This window comes from Microcebus murinus, chromosome 2 (assembly GCF_040939455.1).
Source record: "Microcebus murinus isolate Inina chromosome 2, M.murinus_Inina_mat1.0, whole genome shotgun sequence".
NCBI lineage: Eukaryota > Metazoa > Chordata > Mammalia > Primates > Cheirogaleidae > Microcebus > Microcebus murinus.
The window spans coordinates 97,709,674-97,721,558 of record NC_134105.1 but is presented as its reverse complement, the minus strand read 5'-3'; the positions used below and the strand labels follow the sequence as shown (position 1 = coordinate 97,721,558).

At 46.3% G+C, this 11,885-nt stretch overlaps 2 non-coding genes across 2 annotated transcripts; one reads left to right on the top strand and one right to left on the bottom strand.

Annotated features, from left to right (window-relative positions):
- Positions 1-6,358: 6,358 nt before the first annotated feature.
- Positions 6,359-6,430, top strand: TRNAQ-CUG (transfer RNA glutamine (anticodon CUG)). Its single transcript has one exon. It is a non-coding gene; the product is annotated as a tRNA-Gln (tRNA).
- Positions 6,431-11,152: 4,722 nt separating this feature from the next.
- TRNAQ-CUG (transfer RNA glutamine (anticodon CUG)) lies at positions 11,153-11,224 on the bottom strand. The gene has a single exon. It is a non-coding gene; the product is annotated as a tRNA-Gln (tRNA).
- Positions 11,225-11,885: the final 661 nt, after the last annotated feature.

Sequence of the window (11,885 nt, the reverse complement as noted above, 5' to 3'; positions counted from 1 at the left end):
CATCTCACTCATTGTGTTTGTATATACCTTTTAAATACTGAAAGAAAAAAAAGCTGCAACCTAGAATTATTTACACAGTGAAAATATGTTTCATAAAATTAAGATGAAATAAGGGCTTCTTATATTAAAAAACTGAAGGAGTGACTTCTATAATACCTCTGGGAAGATAGACTAGACATACTTTTCTCTATTCCTCCCACTAAGTACAACTAAAACCCTGGACATTATATTTACAGTAAACAGGAAAACTTTGAAAGATGGAGCAAAAAAGGCAAGCTGACTAGAAACCTCAGAATCCCAAAAATGACACAGTGGTGAGTTCCCTGGTCTCTTTAGCTCATGGTCCAGGAGAGGGGCAGCCTAGCAAGACATAGAGGTCAGGTTGTGTAGGACTACCCTTCCCAGCCTGGGGGAGTCAGAACTCACTTCTGCCCAGAAGTCTCAAGAAGCATCACCTCCCTGAGACCAAGGGGGGGAACCTGGGCTTCTACCCCACCTCCTCCTGGCAGTCGTGAAGCAATACCCTCACTTCCCTGGCTGAGAAGTGTCAGAGGAAGAGAGTTTCAGAGGAAACTAGTTAAAATAGGTTTAAATAAGATCTCATTAGTCTCAGAGTCTCATATGCCTCGAATTTCCAAGTTTCAATAAAAAAATCACTTGTCATACCAAGACCAGAAAGAGCTCAACTTGAATGAGAAAAGGCAACTAACACATGACAACAATTAATTGACATAGATGTTAGAATTATCTGACATGGATTAATTGACATAGATGTTAGAATTATCTGACATGGATTTTAAAGCAATTATAGGCTGGGCGAGGTGGCTCACGCCTGTAATCCTAGCACTCTGGAAGGCCAAGGAGGGTGGATTGCTCAAGGTCAGGAGTTCAAAACCAGCCTAAGCAAGAGCGAGACCCCCGTCTCTACTATAAATAGAAAGAAATTAATTGGCCAACTAATATGTATAGAAAAAAATTAGCCGGGCATGGTGGCGCATGCCTGTAGTCCCAGCTACTTGGGAGGCTGAGGCAGAAGGATTGCTTGAGCCCAGGAGTTTGAGGTTGCTGTGAGCTAGGCTGACTCCATGGCACTCACTCTAGCCTGGGCAACAAAGCGAGACTCTGTCTCAAAAGAAAAGAGAAGAGGGGAGGGGAGGGGAGGGGAGGGGAGGGGAGGGGAGGGGAGGGAGGGAGGGGAGGGGAGAGGAGAGGAGAGGAGAGGAGAGGAGAGGAGAGGAGAGGAGAGGAGAGGAGAGGAGAGGAGAGGAGAGGAGAGGAGAGGAGAGGAGAGGAGAGGAGAGGAGAAACAAAGAAATTAGCTGGACAACTGAAAAAAAATATATATATATATATATAAATTAGCCGGGCATGGTGGCACATGCCTGTGGTCCCAGATACTCAGGAGGCTGAGGCAGTAGGATTGCTTGAGTCCAGGAGTTTGAGGTTGCTGTGAGCTAGGCTGATGCCATGGCATTCTAGCCCAGGCAACAGAGTGAGACTCTGTCCCAAAATAAATAAAATAAAGCAATTATAAACATGCCTCAATGAGCAATTACTAACAGGCTCAAAACAAATGAAAAAAATAAGTCTTATCAAAGGAATAGAAAATCTTAGCAAATAAATAAAAGATATAAATAAGAACCAGAAAGTATATAAATAAGAACCAGAAAGTAATTTTAGAATTGAAAAATGAAATAAGCAAAATAAAATCTCAGTGTATTGGCTTAACAGCAGAATGGAGGAAACAGAAGAAAGAGAGAGTCAGTAAACAGGAAGATAGAACAATTGAAATTACCCAATATGAACAACAGAGAAAAAAAAATGACCAAAAGGAAATGAACAGAGCTTCAGAGAACTGATCTGAGATCTTATAGCAAAAGATCTAATATTTCTGTCATTAGAGCCATGGAAGAAAAGAAGGCGGGGCTTAAACAGTTCTAAAAGAAATAATGGCTGAAAATTACCAAATTTGGCAAGACACATAAACCTACAGATTCAAGAAGGTGAGTAAATCTCAAACAGGATAAATACGAAGAAATGCCTAGACACATCATAGTCAAACTTCTGAAAACTAAATAAAAAAATCTTGAAGGCAGTGAGAAATGGCACTTTACCTAACGGGGAAATATAATTTAAATAACAATGGAGTTCTCATCCGAAACTGTAAAGAAAAGAAGGAAGTGCTTTCAAGTGCTAAAAGAAAAGAACTATCAACTGAGAACCCTGTATCTGGTGAAAATATCACTGCATTTCACAAACTTTGCTACATTTTCATTTTTATTTAGTTTAAAACATTTTGAAATTTTCTTTCTGATTTCTTCTTTGATCCATGGGTTATTTAGAAGTGTTATATTTAGTTTCCAAATATTTGAGGATTTTCCATATCTTCTATAATGGATTTTTAATTTAGTTCCATTGTGGTCATAAAATATATTCTGTATGACTTGAACCCTTTTAGATTTATTGAGACTTGTTATATGGCCTAAAATATGGTCTAATTTGGTAAATGTTCCAGGTCCACTTGAAAAGAATATGTGTTCTACTCTTCTGCCTAGGGTATTCTATAAATGTCAATTAGAAATATTGGCTGATAGTTTTCTTCAAGTCTTCTGTTTCCCTACTAATAATCTGTCTACTTGTTCTACCAGTTATTGAGAGAGTGGCTGAAATCTCTATGATTGCAAATTTGTCTGAATATTAAAGTTGTATCAGTTCTGATTTGTTTATTATGAGGCTTTGTTATTCGGTGTCAAAACATTTAGGATGTTACAGGCTCTTAAGAAATTGACCCATCATTGGTCTGAAATCTGCTTTGTCAGACATTAATTTAGGCACTCTAGTTTTTTTTGGATTAGTATTAGCATAATATATCTTTTTCCATCCTTATGCTTTTAATCTATATGTGTCTTTCTATTTAAAGTGGGTATCTATAGGTTTAGTGCAATCATAATAATAAAAAAAAAGCACTGCAGATTTTTGGAGAAATTGACAAACTAACTCTAAAATTTATATAAAAATTCAAAGAACTGAAAATAACTGAATCAACTTTGAAAAAGAAGAACAAAGTTGGAGGAATGACACTACAGAATTTTAAAACTTGTTAGAAAACTATAGTAATCAAGACTATGTGGTATCAGTCTAAAGGAAGACAAACAGATCAATGAAACAAAGTAGAGAGTTCAGAAATGGAGCCATGTGTCTATAGTCAGTTGATTTTTAACAAAGGTTCCCAGGTAATTCAGTGAAAAAAGATAATCTACTCAACAAATAGCACTGGAGCAACTGGATGGCCATATGGGAAAAACAAAAACAAATAAAACTCAATTCTTTCCTCATGCCATATATGTAAAAATTTACCTGAGATTTTTCATAGACCTACTTGTGTTAAAACTATAAAATTTTTAGAAGGAAACATAGGAGAAAATCTTAGTGACCTTGGGTTTGGTAATCCTGGATTCTCTAACAGAAATAATTTTGTTTTTCCTCCCATGCTTACTAACTGCTATTCTTCTATAATGTATACCTTTCTCTCTCCCATTTTTTCTTTGAGGATACTACTGCATTATACCATGTGTATATAACATGTATGTATTATGATTCCTTTCTTATTTATAGGTTATAATACATTACATTATTAATTTTTTGATGCTCCAATTGTCTATTTGACTAGGGGGCCTCCTCAAGTCGATTTCTATGAGCTTTTGACATGTTCTTATTAGTCTTTGGGCACAATAAGATGTTCCAGGCTCATCTTGTACTTCTACTTTGTCAATCCTAAAATCAGGCTTTTTTTTTTTTTTTTACAAGAAATCCTATTTTCTTTTAGTGGGAAATGGTATTCAGAAACCAAGCGGTGGGCAGTAGATATGCTCATTGCTGCGGGGGTCCCATTGCTTCAAGACTCTATCAGTGGGTATCATGAGTTAATATAGATATCTCCAATTCCAATCCAACACCATAAGGTCCTTCCTCAACTTTTTCCACTTAATATTTTTGTCTTCCTTCTCCCAAGTTGATAACCTTGATTCCTAACAAATCGATGTATTTACTCTTTTGTTCCATCCTATAATATATGCAAAACAGCTTCAGAATTATTATACCAAATCTACTATAATCAATAAACCTACCAAGTAAAGTTCAAGATAGCCTCAGGTTATATCCCACTGTGAGTGTACAGACAAGCAGTGCCTTCAAAATTCACTTGAATCAATTATATTCTATGTGGTTATAATATCATTTAATGTTAATATATAGTTAAGTTCATTTGTTCTGCCTTATTCAGTTTTAAGGTTAGCCTTTTCATTATTTTTTTGGAATATATACGACATTGACATGGTTTAAAAAAATAAAAAGTGTATTGATATATACTTAGAAAAGTCTCTTCCATTTCTATATCTTAGAATCCATTCCCATGCACTCCTAGATAAAAAACATTTTCATTATTTTCTAGCCTATCGTCCCTGTAAAACAAGAATATCACTTTCCTCTTCTTTCTTAACACACTCCTTTGTACCTTGCTTTTTTCCACATTAAAAAAAATATCCTGGAAATAACTCTACATCCATTCATAGGGCTATTCCTCATACTGATGGCTGCAAAGTACTCCATTGTGTGTGTGTATGACCAGGTCATTCTTAAGTGTGGGAAATGGGTTTCAATTATTGTGAAATCATTATCCCATGCGATCAATCCTTCATTTCACAAGTCTCAGGAAGAGGAAGGTAGTTTTGAGAGCCAGTTAGAGAAGAGGGTGGTGATGGATTCCAGAGGATCTCACCTGGAGGAGTCTGCCCCAAGCCCCAGCTTTACTCCCCGGGATCTTCTCAGACTCTGACTCCCTCCGAGTTCTCTCCCCAAAGACATCTCCTCTCCCCTCCCTGATCAAATTGCTGCCACGCTGGCACCTGAATCATCTTTTGTTTTTTGTTTGTCTTATTTTATTCCTACTTTTTAAAATACAAGGAATACATAGATCTCATCTCTTCATAAGTTACCCACAGGATAAAGGAATACATAGAAAAAAGAATTAATTTCCTCTCCTCCACACTAATTTCCCGGGAGGCAACCACTATGTTAACCTTACATAAACCGCAGCTCCGGCTCATTTGTAATTCTCCGCTGAATCTGACTAGTAGAACTCAGTCTAAGGGCCAAAATCTTCCCTCCGCTCCCCACTCCCACACAGTCTAACACCCGGTTCTCTCCTCAAGAGTCTCTAGTGTCTGCGCTGTGAGGTTGGTTTGCACAGGCTGGGCTGGGAAAGCTTGGGCGGAGTCTCTGGGCCACTGGGAGCTCACCGGCCGGAGGGCCAGCTGTGGAAAGTTGGAGGTTCTGCGACTCATCAGTCTTTCTTCTGCCTAACAATGATGCCCAGACCCATATTGGAGAGACTATCCACATTCTGAATCCTAAAATCCCAGATAGTTGCTTTCTCAACTCCTACTTGTACCCAGGAGAGAGGAGCATGACTCTTTCCTCCTGCATCTATCTCAGTCAGTCCTTTGTTGGACTTTGCCGAGGTCGCGAGTGTCTCCCAGCCTTCTTTCCTCGCCATCAGCTGCCCCAGGCACCGTGCGCAGAACCGAAGTAGCCGCGAGCCACGAGGGCGCGATGCGGGCCATCGTCACCTTTTCTCCACCAGGGCAGTAAAGAACCTTGCTAGATGGCTCCGTTTCCCTGGACTTGCCAGGACAGCAGTGAGCCGCGTGGAATCCGAGGTTCTCCACTTTGGGGTCGTCCCAACTACAGGATCGTCACAGCCCCGCGCTGCCCAGGCCTCGGGACCGGCTGCCGCGCTCAGCCACTCACTCAGCTGGGGCCATCTGACTCTGTCTCCAGCAAAGACCCCCGAAGGGTCCTGGCCACAGAGGCAGCTGTGCTGCTGGCGTTGGAGAACAACGTTCCCTCACCTTTTCCCCCCGCGGCAGCCTTTCCCAATGTTCTGACAGCCCGTGCTGCGCAGAGCGAGGGGCAGGGAGGAGGAGGAGGAGGAGGAGGAGGAGGAGGAACGGGAGGAGCAGAAGGGAAATCCCAGTAAATCTATACTCCGGTTGCGGTGGGAATTTTACATCGGGCCAGGAAACTCCAGCAACCCAGGCAGAGCAGGTGGATTTGGTGGAGGCCCCAAAAGCTCTTCCCTGCCCCTCATCCCAATAGGGAATGAATCTCATTCTCCCAGATACAGACCTACAGAGACAGGCAGAGAGGACGGGAGCCCAGGGCGGCTCCTCCCGCTGCAGGTTGGTGGTGTTTGGGTTCTGTCTGACAAAAAGAGGTACTGGGGAAGGAAACCTCCGGAACGATGGAGCCGAGAAGGCATTTGTACACCTTCAGTGAGTCAGAACGCCCCAATTCTCGTGGTTCCATGGTGTAATGGTGAGCACTCTGGACTCTGAATCCAGCGATCCGAGTTCAAATCTCGGTGGAACCTGGGTTTTTTTTTTCTTCTTATTCTACTCCTTAAATGTAATGTGGTTTCCGCTTGCTCGGAAGGTTTCGGTCCAGGGGGGAAAAAAAGCTCCGCAGACCACGGGCTGCCCCAGGTCCCCGCGTCCCCCCGCGCTCTCCTGCCCCCTCCTCCGGAGTCAGCGTCTCAGAAACCGGGTTCTTAGGGTGGCGGGTCCACACAGAAATTGACGCCACATCGAGTCGGGCTGACCGAGCCTGGGGCGTCCCGGTCCTCGGCAAGCCCGCCTGGGCCCGCGCATCGGAGCCCCCGGCCCCGCCGCCAACGGGCCCAGCGACACGGCAGGTCCCCACGCTCTCTCGGCGGGACCCTCGGGCCTGCGGCGGGGAAGGGTCTCCTCCACTCACAGGGCTGCCGCCCGAATCCTAGACCCCGAGGGTTTTTTCACCCCAAGAATCCCGTAATTGGACCGACTGTCCCATTTCTGCACGGCTAGAAACTAATTCCAATATGAAATTGCGTTTCCTTGCTCAATCGTGGGATGGCGAGACTCAATTTCCGGGCCCTGGGTAAGAGCAGGTTGGGTGCATTTCATTTTATCACCGGATTCTTCCCCGCAGCCGGCAGAATCCTGAGCGTTTGCGGCTCCGTAGCGGCCAGCAGGGGCCGCAGTTGTCCTGGTCTTGGCACTTCAGGCTGGGGGTCTCCCCTTAAGCCCTAAAGGCTGCCACAAAGAGAGACCCGGGCCGCGGGGCTCCTCCTTCCTCCCCCGGGGACTCTGCTCCGAGAAGACACCATTGGAGGAGAAGATCCTGAAAACCTTATTTCTGTTCTCTTCCATTCATAGAAAAATTTCCATGAGGATTTGAAAGATCTTCCTACCTAGTTAAAATGTGCTCAGGAGCATTTTTCTTTAATTTTTCAGTTTTGGAACTTTCCATAGTTACAAAGGAATGAAAAAGACAACTGATTTTGGGGGGCACATTTTGGAAAGAGAGTTGGGTGAGTGAGTGACTGTGGACAGCAGCTGAGGGAGAAAGGAGAGGGGGAGAGATTACAGAAGGATGAGTGTTTAAAACTCTAATTACCATTGTGGATTTCCTTTAGTTCTGTCCATTTCTTCTTCATATATTTTGAAGCTATTGTATCAGGTGCATACACATTTAGAAATTTGATGTTTTTTTGAAGGCTTGACCCCTTTATATTATGAAATATCCCTCTTTAGCTCTGGTAATACTTCCTGTCTTTGAATCTGTTTTGTTGATACTATGTTTTGTGCTGTACCAAGTTGACTTGGTTAAAACTAAGTCCCTCAGAATCTCCTTTTCTGTGCCATTTTGGGTTAGAGTTAGCCCAAAGAGAAATTAGACAAAAGAGAAATCTGTGTGATCTTTGGAATACCGTTACTCTCTTAGGATCGTTGTGGTTAGATGTGGTGGTGGACAGAAGAAGAGATGGTGGTAAATTCCAGCTTTTCCTTGACCTCCTCCGTTCTGTGCCTAGCTCTTCTTTCTGACTGCTGGCACTGTCGACCCACAGTGGCACTAGGCCCATCACCAGATGTTTGGCTTCAGACCCACAAAAGTAGCAGCTTCACATATAATTTCATCATCAGCTTTTCGTGGTCACACTTCAGCAACTGGCCATATTTGCTTTCCTAATTACCTTCTTGGTGACTCTCCTGACCTTCTAGCCCTCCTTTTCACATCTTCCCAACTCCAACTCTGCCTCTAATCTCTATGATACATTAAAAAGCTTATTTTCTGAGGTCAATAAAATTTATAAGCCCCTAACCATGCTGATTATGGATAAAAGAAGACACATGTCACCAATATCAAGAATGACATGGAATAGCACTTTCTTGAGATTGAGTCTTTTTTTTTTTTTTTTAAGCTTCACATACTTGGAATAGTGGAAATCCCTAAAATGGAGAATAACAGAACCCAAATCACAGGCTCTGGGTAACAAACCTAATCTACCACGGTTTGAAGTAAAACAAATTATTTTAATTTAATGTGCCTCCATTTCTACATGTAAAACAGGCTAAATAGGAATACTTAGATTGTCCAATGTTTACATGAAATGTGCAGGTAAAGTGGAGCCCAGTGCCTGTCACATGGTAATTGTTCAATATATATTAGGTCTTACCAATGCCATTGCCACCAGCAGTCCCCTGAGGTACTCCCACAAACTTCATTAACCAATTATTTATTTATCTCCCAATCTCTAAATAATTATTACTTTTTGATTTTCAAGTTTAGGTGTTCTCTTTCAAATACTAGCTCATCATTACCACCACACTCAAACATGTGTCTCACTACCCTGCCCTCCAATATATATGTATCATAGTTTGACGGGTTCAATTACTATATTATTATAACTATGTAAATTTTATTCAGAGTTCAGTCACAGTGGATATACATAGCAGGAACAAAAGACCCGTATCTTCAGGGACACTGTCTCTAGTGGATAAACTTCAGAGATTTATTTAATCTTTGGTCACTCCTCTCCCTCTGTTTTCCTATTTCAGGTAAGTAATGGATCTGATGGGCTCAGCTCAGGTCAGATCCCCTCTCCTTGAGCAGGCGAGGGTGGGGCATCTTCATGAAGAGTACCAGGAAGACATTGTCCAAAGAGGGAGGGATAGTTCCAATAGAGAAAGAAGCAAATACTGGGGCAAAATGAGGACAGGAAGAAAACCATGTCAGTTCTGTGATGGGAATATGCAGTCTAGGACAGACATAGGGTGAAGGGAAAAGAGTTTTGAGAGGTGTCCGCTGTGGATATACCTCTATGGTCTGGAGCCACATGTACCTGTTGAGAGCTCAGAGGGGCTGGGAGCTAATGAGAATCTGCCCTTCCCAATGTCAGGAGGCTGGTGAGGGGACTGTCCTGGTCACCAGGCAAAGATGGGGCCTGAACTAGGGCGGTTTTGGTAGGAAAAGAAAGGAAGGGGGCATCTTCTCCTTGAGGCAGAGTAAAGTCTTGAGCTCAGGTCTTGATAGGGAGTGAGGCTACCCTGGCCATTGGCAGCTGAAGATGGTTGGCCAGATAAGGGAACAGAAATGTGTGCTATAAACTTGCAGTTCCAGGAAAGGAATAGTTCTGGGGAAAGGTCCTTGGGAAGAGGAGGTAGGAGACCCGATTTGGTGAGTGGGGAGGAGAAGAGGAGTGTGTGCATTGCTGTGCAGGAGCCTGCTGGTTAACCTGCCTATCCCCTTGCTCAGCTTCCTGGCCAGACCCCAGACTCCCTGCCCTAGAAGTGCACAGTTCTCAGCCAGGGCATCTCCATCCCAGACATGTCGCTGGGCATCTTTGGTGGCCTTGGGTGCCCTGGCCTTGCAGTCGGCCTGCAAGGGGAGAAATGGGGGAAGGAGGCTAATTGCTAGTTAACCGCAAGGGATTCCACGAGGTCCTGACTTGGCTCCCAGTCACCTGTGAACCTATTTATCCCCAGCCCATCCCCCAAACAGTGAAGAGAAACTTCGTAGGGACAGATGCCACACAAGAAGGTCTGGGCCCTGGGCCTTCCAGTACAGCCCAGTCCCCGGGACACAAAGAAGGCACTCAGCCCCTCTGCTGGAGTGTCCCACGGTCGGGAGCCAGGTCCCAGGAGGCGGCAGCTGAGCTGTCCGGGTGACCCTCCCTCACTGTCTTTCAGGACCCCTCACCCCCTTCTTTTCAGACCCTCCAGAGTCAGCCCTCAAAACACACTTAGGTTTTTAGTCTTCGTATGCGCTTAAAGTCTCAAACGAGGGGGATTTGGCGGCGACCATTTTGTGACGGTCCTTCAGAAGCCTTGACCAACGTTTTCCGTTGATTAGAGGCGGCTCCATCTGGTCGGGTCCTGAGGCCCCGTCTTCGCCCGGGAGCGGGTCCGGGCGGGAGAGGGAGGCGGGCGGTGCCCTCGCCCCGCTCCTCTCACGCTCGCCGCCCGGCCGGATTCCAAGCTGGCTGCGTGACGGCTGACAGAGGCGATTCCCGGGGGGCGGGGGCACAGTGCCACAGTGCGGGGCGAGCGCCGCGTCTGGTCGCCGTCCCGGAGTCGCGCGGGACGGGGACCGCGGGCCGCCGGCGGGGGGGGGGGGGGGAGCGTCCGCTGCGGAGGGGCGGGGCGCAGGTGACAGACGGACCCGCGGTCTGGACGGGGAGCCGCCCCCCACCAACAGAGGGCGGGATTAGGGACCCGAAGCACAGGTCCCCGTACCGATCACCTGCTGTCCGGAGAGACACCGCAACGGCCCAACTGGACGAGGGAAAGAAACCTCGGGGTCTCGGATTCGGGGCGGCGGCCCCGTGAGTGCAGGAGACCCTTCTCCCCGCCCCCATTCCCAGGCCCGAGGGTCCCGCTGAGCAGAACGTGGGGACCTGCTGGGTCGCTGGGCCCCTTGGCGGCCAGGCCGGGGCCTCCGACTGCACCGGGCCAGGCGGTCTCCCCGACTCGATGTGGTGTCAATTCCTGTGTGGACCCCCACCCTAAGAACCCGGTTTCTGGGACCCCGACTCCCGGGGAGCGGGCAGGAGAGCGCGTCGTGAGGGGCAGGAGGGACGCGGGGACCTGGGGCCACGCGTGGGCTGCGGAGCTTCCTTCCGGGACCCGAAGCTTCGTCTCCCCGAACCAGGACGTGGAGGGGACGAGGAAGCAGAAACCACATTCCATTCGCTCTTTCACTCCGTGTTTGAGGCGCAAGTTTGCTGTCCAGAATCATTTCTGGCCCCAGAGTAAAATGTGGGCTCCAGACATAAAGGTTCCACCGAGACTTGAACTCGGATTACTGGATTCAGAGTCCAGAGTGCTCACCATTACACCATGGAACCACCCAGGTAGGGCACTCTGACTCAGTGAAGTCAGGCAAGTCCTTTCTCAGGCCCCGTCCCTTGGAGATTTTCTTTCCCAGTGTCTCTTCTTGTCAAACGGGTCCAAACACCACTAACCTGCAGCGGGAGGAGTCGCCCTTGGCTCCTGTGCTCTCTGCCTGTCTCTGTAGGTCTGTATCTCAGAGAATGAGATTAAATCCCTATTGGGATTAGGGACAGGGAAGAGCTTTTGGGGCCTCCACCGAATCCCTCTGCCCTTCCTGAGTTCCTAGAGTTTCCTGGCATGATATAAAATTTCTGCCTTCTTCCAAAAGGTATCCCTTTCTTTTTCTTTGCAATTGTCCTCTTCCCTTCGTCCATGCGCTGACGACCTTCAGCACAGGATTTGGAATATCATGGGATTTCTGCTAGCAGCTCCTCCTCCTCCTCCTCCCATTCTATTCCTGATCCCCCCCCCCTTCTCTCCTGCTCCCTGTCTTCTTTACTGTCTTCCTCCTCACCCACTTCCCCCAGCTCCCTTCAACTCTCCACCCTTTCTGTCCCCTTCTTCTCCTCCTTGGCTAGCACTCCTCTTTCGTCTCCCACCACACCCACCTCTACGCTCCAGACCAATACAGGAGTGTGCTACTGCAGTCCCAGGGGACAGGACACTTTGGGGGTT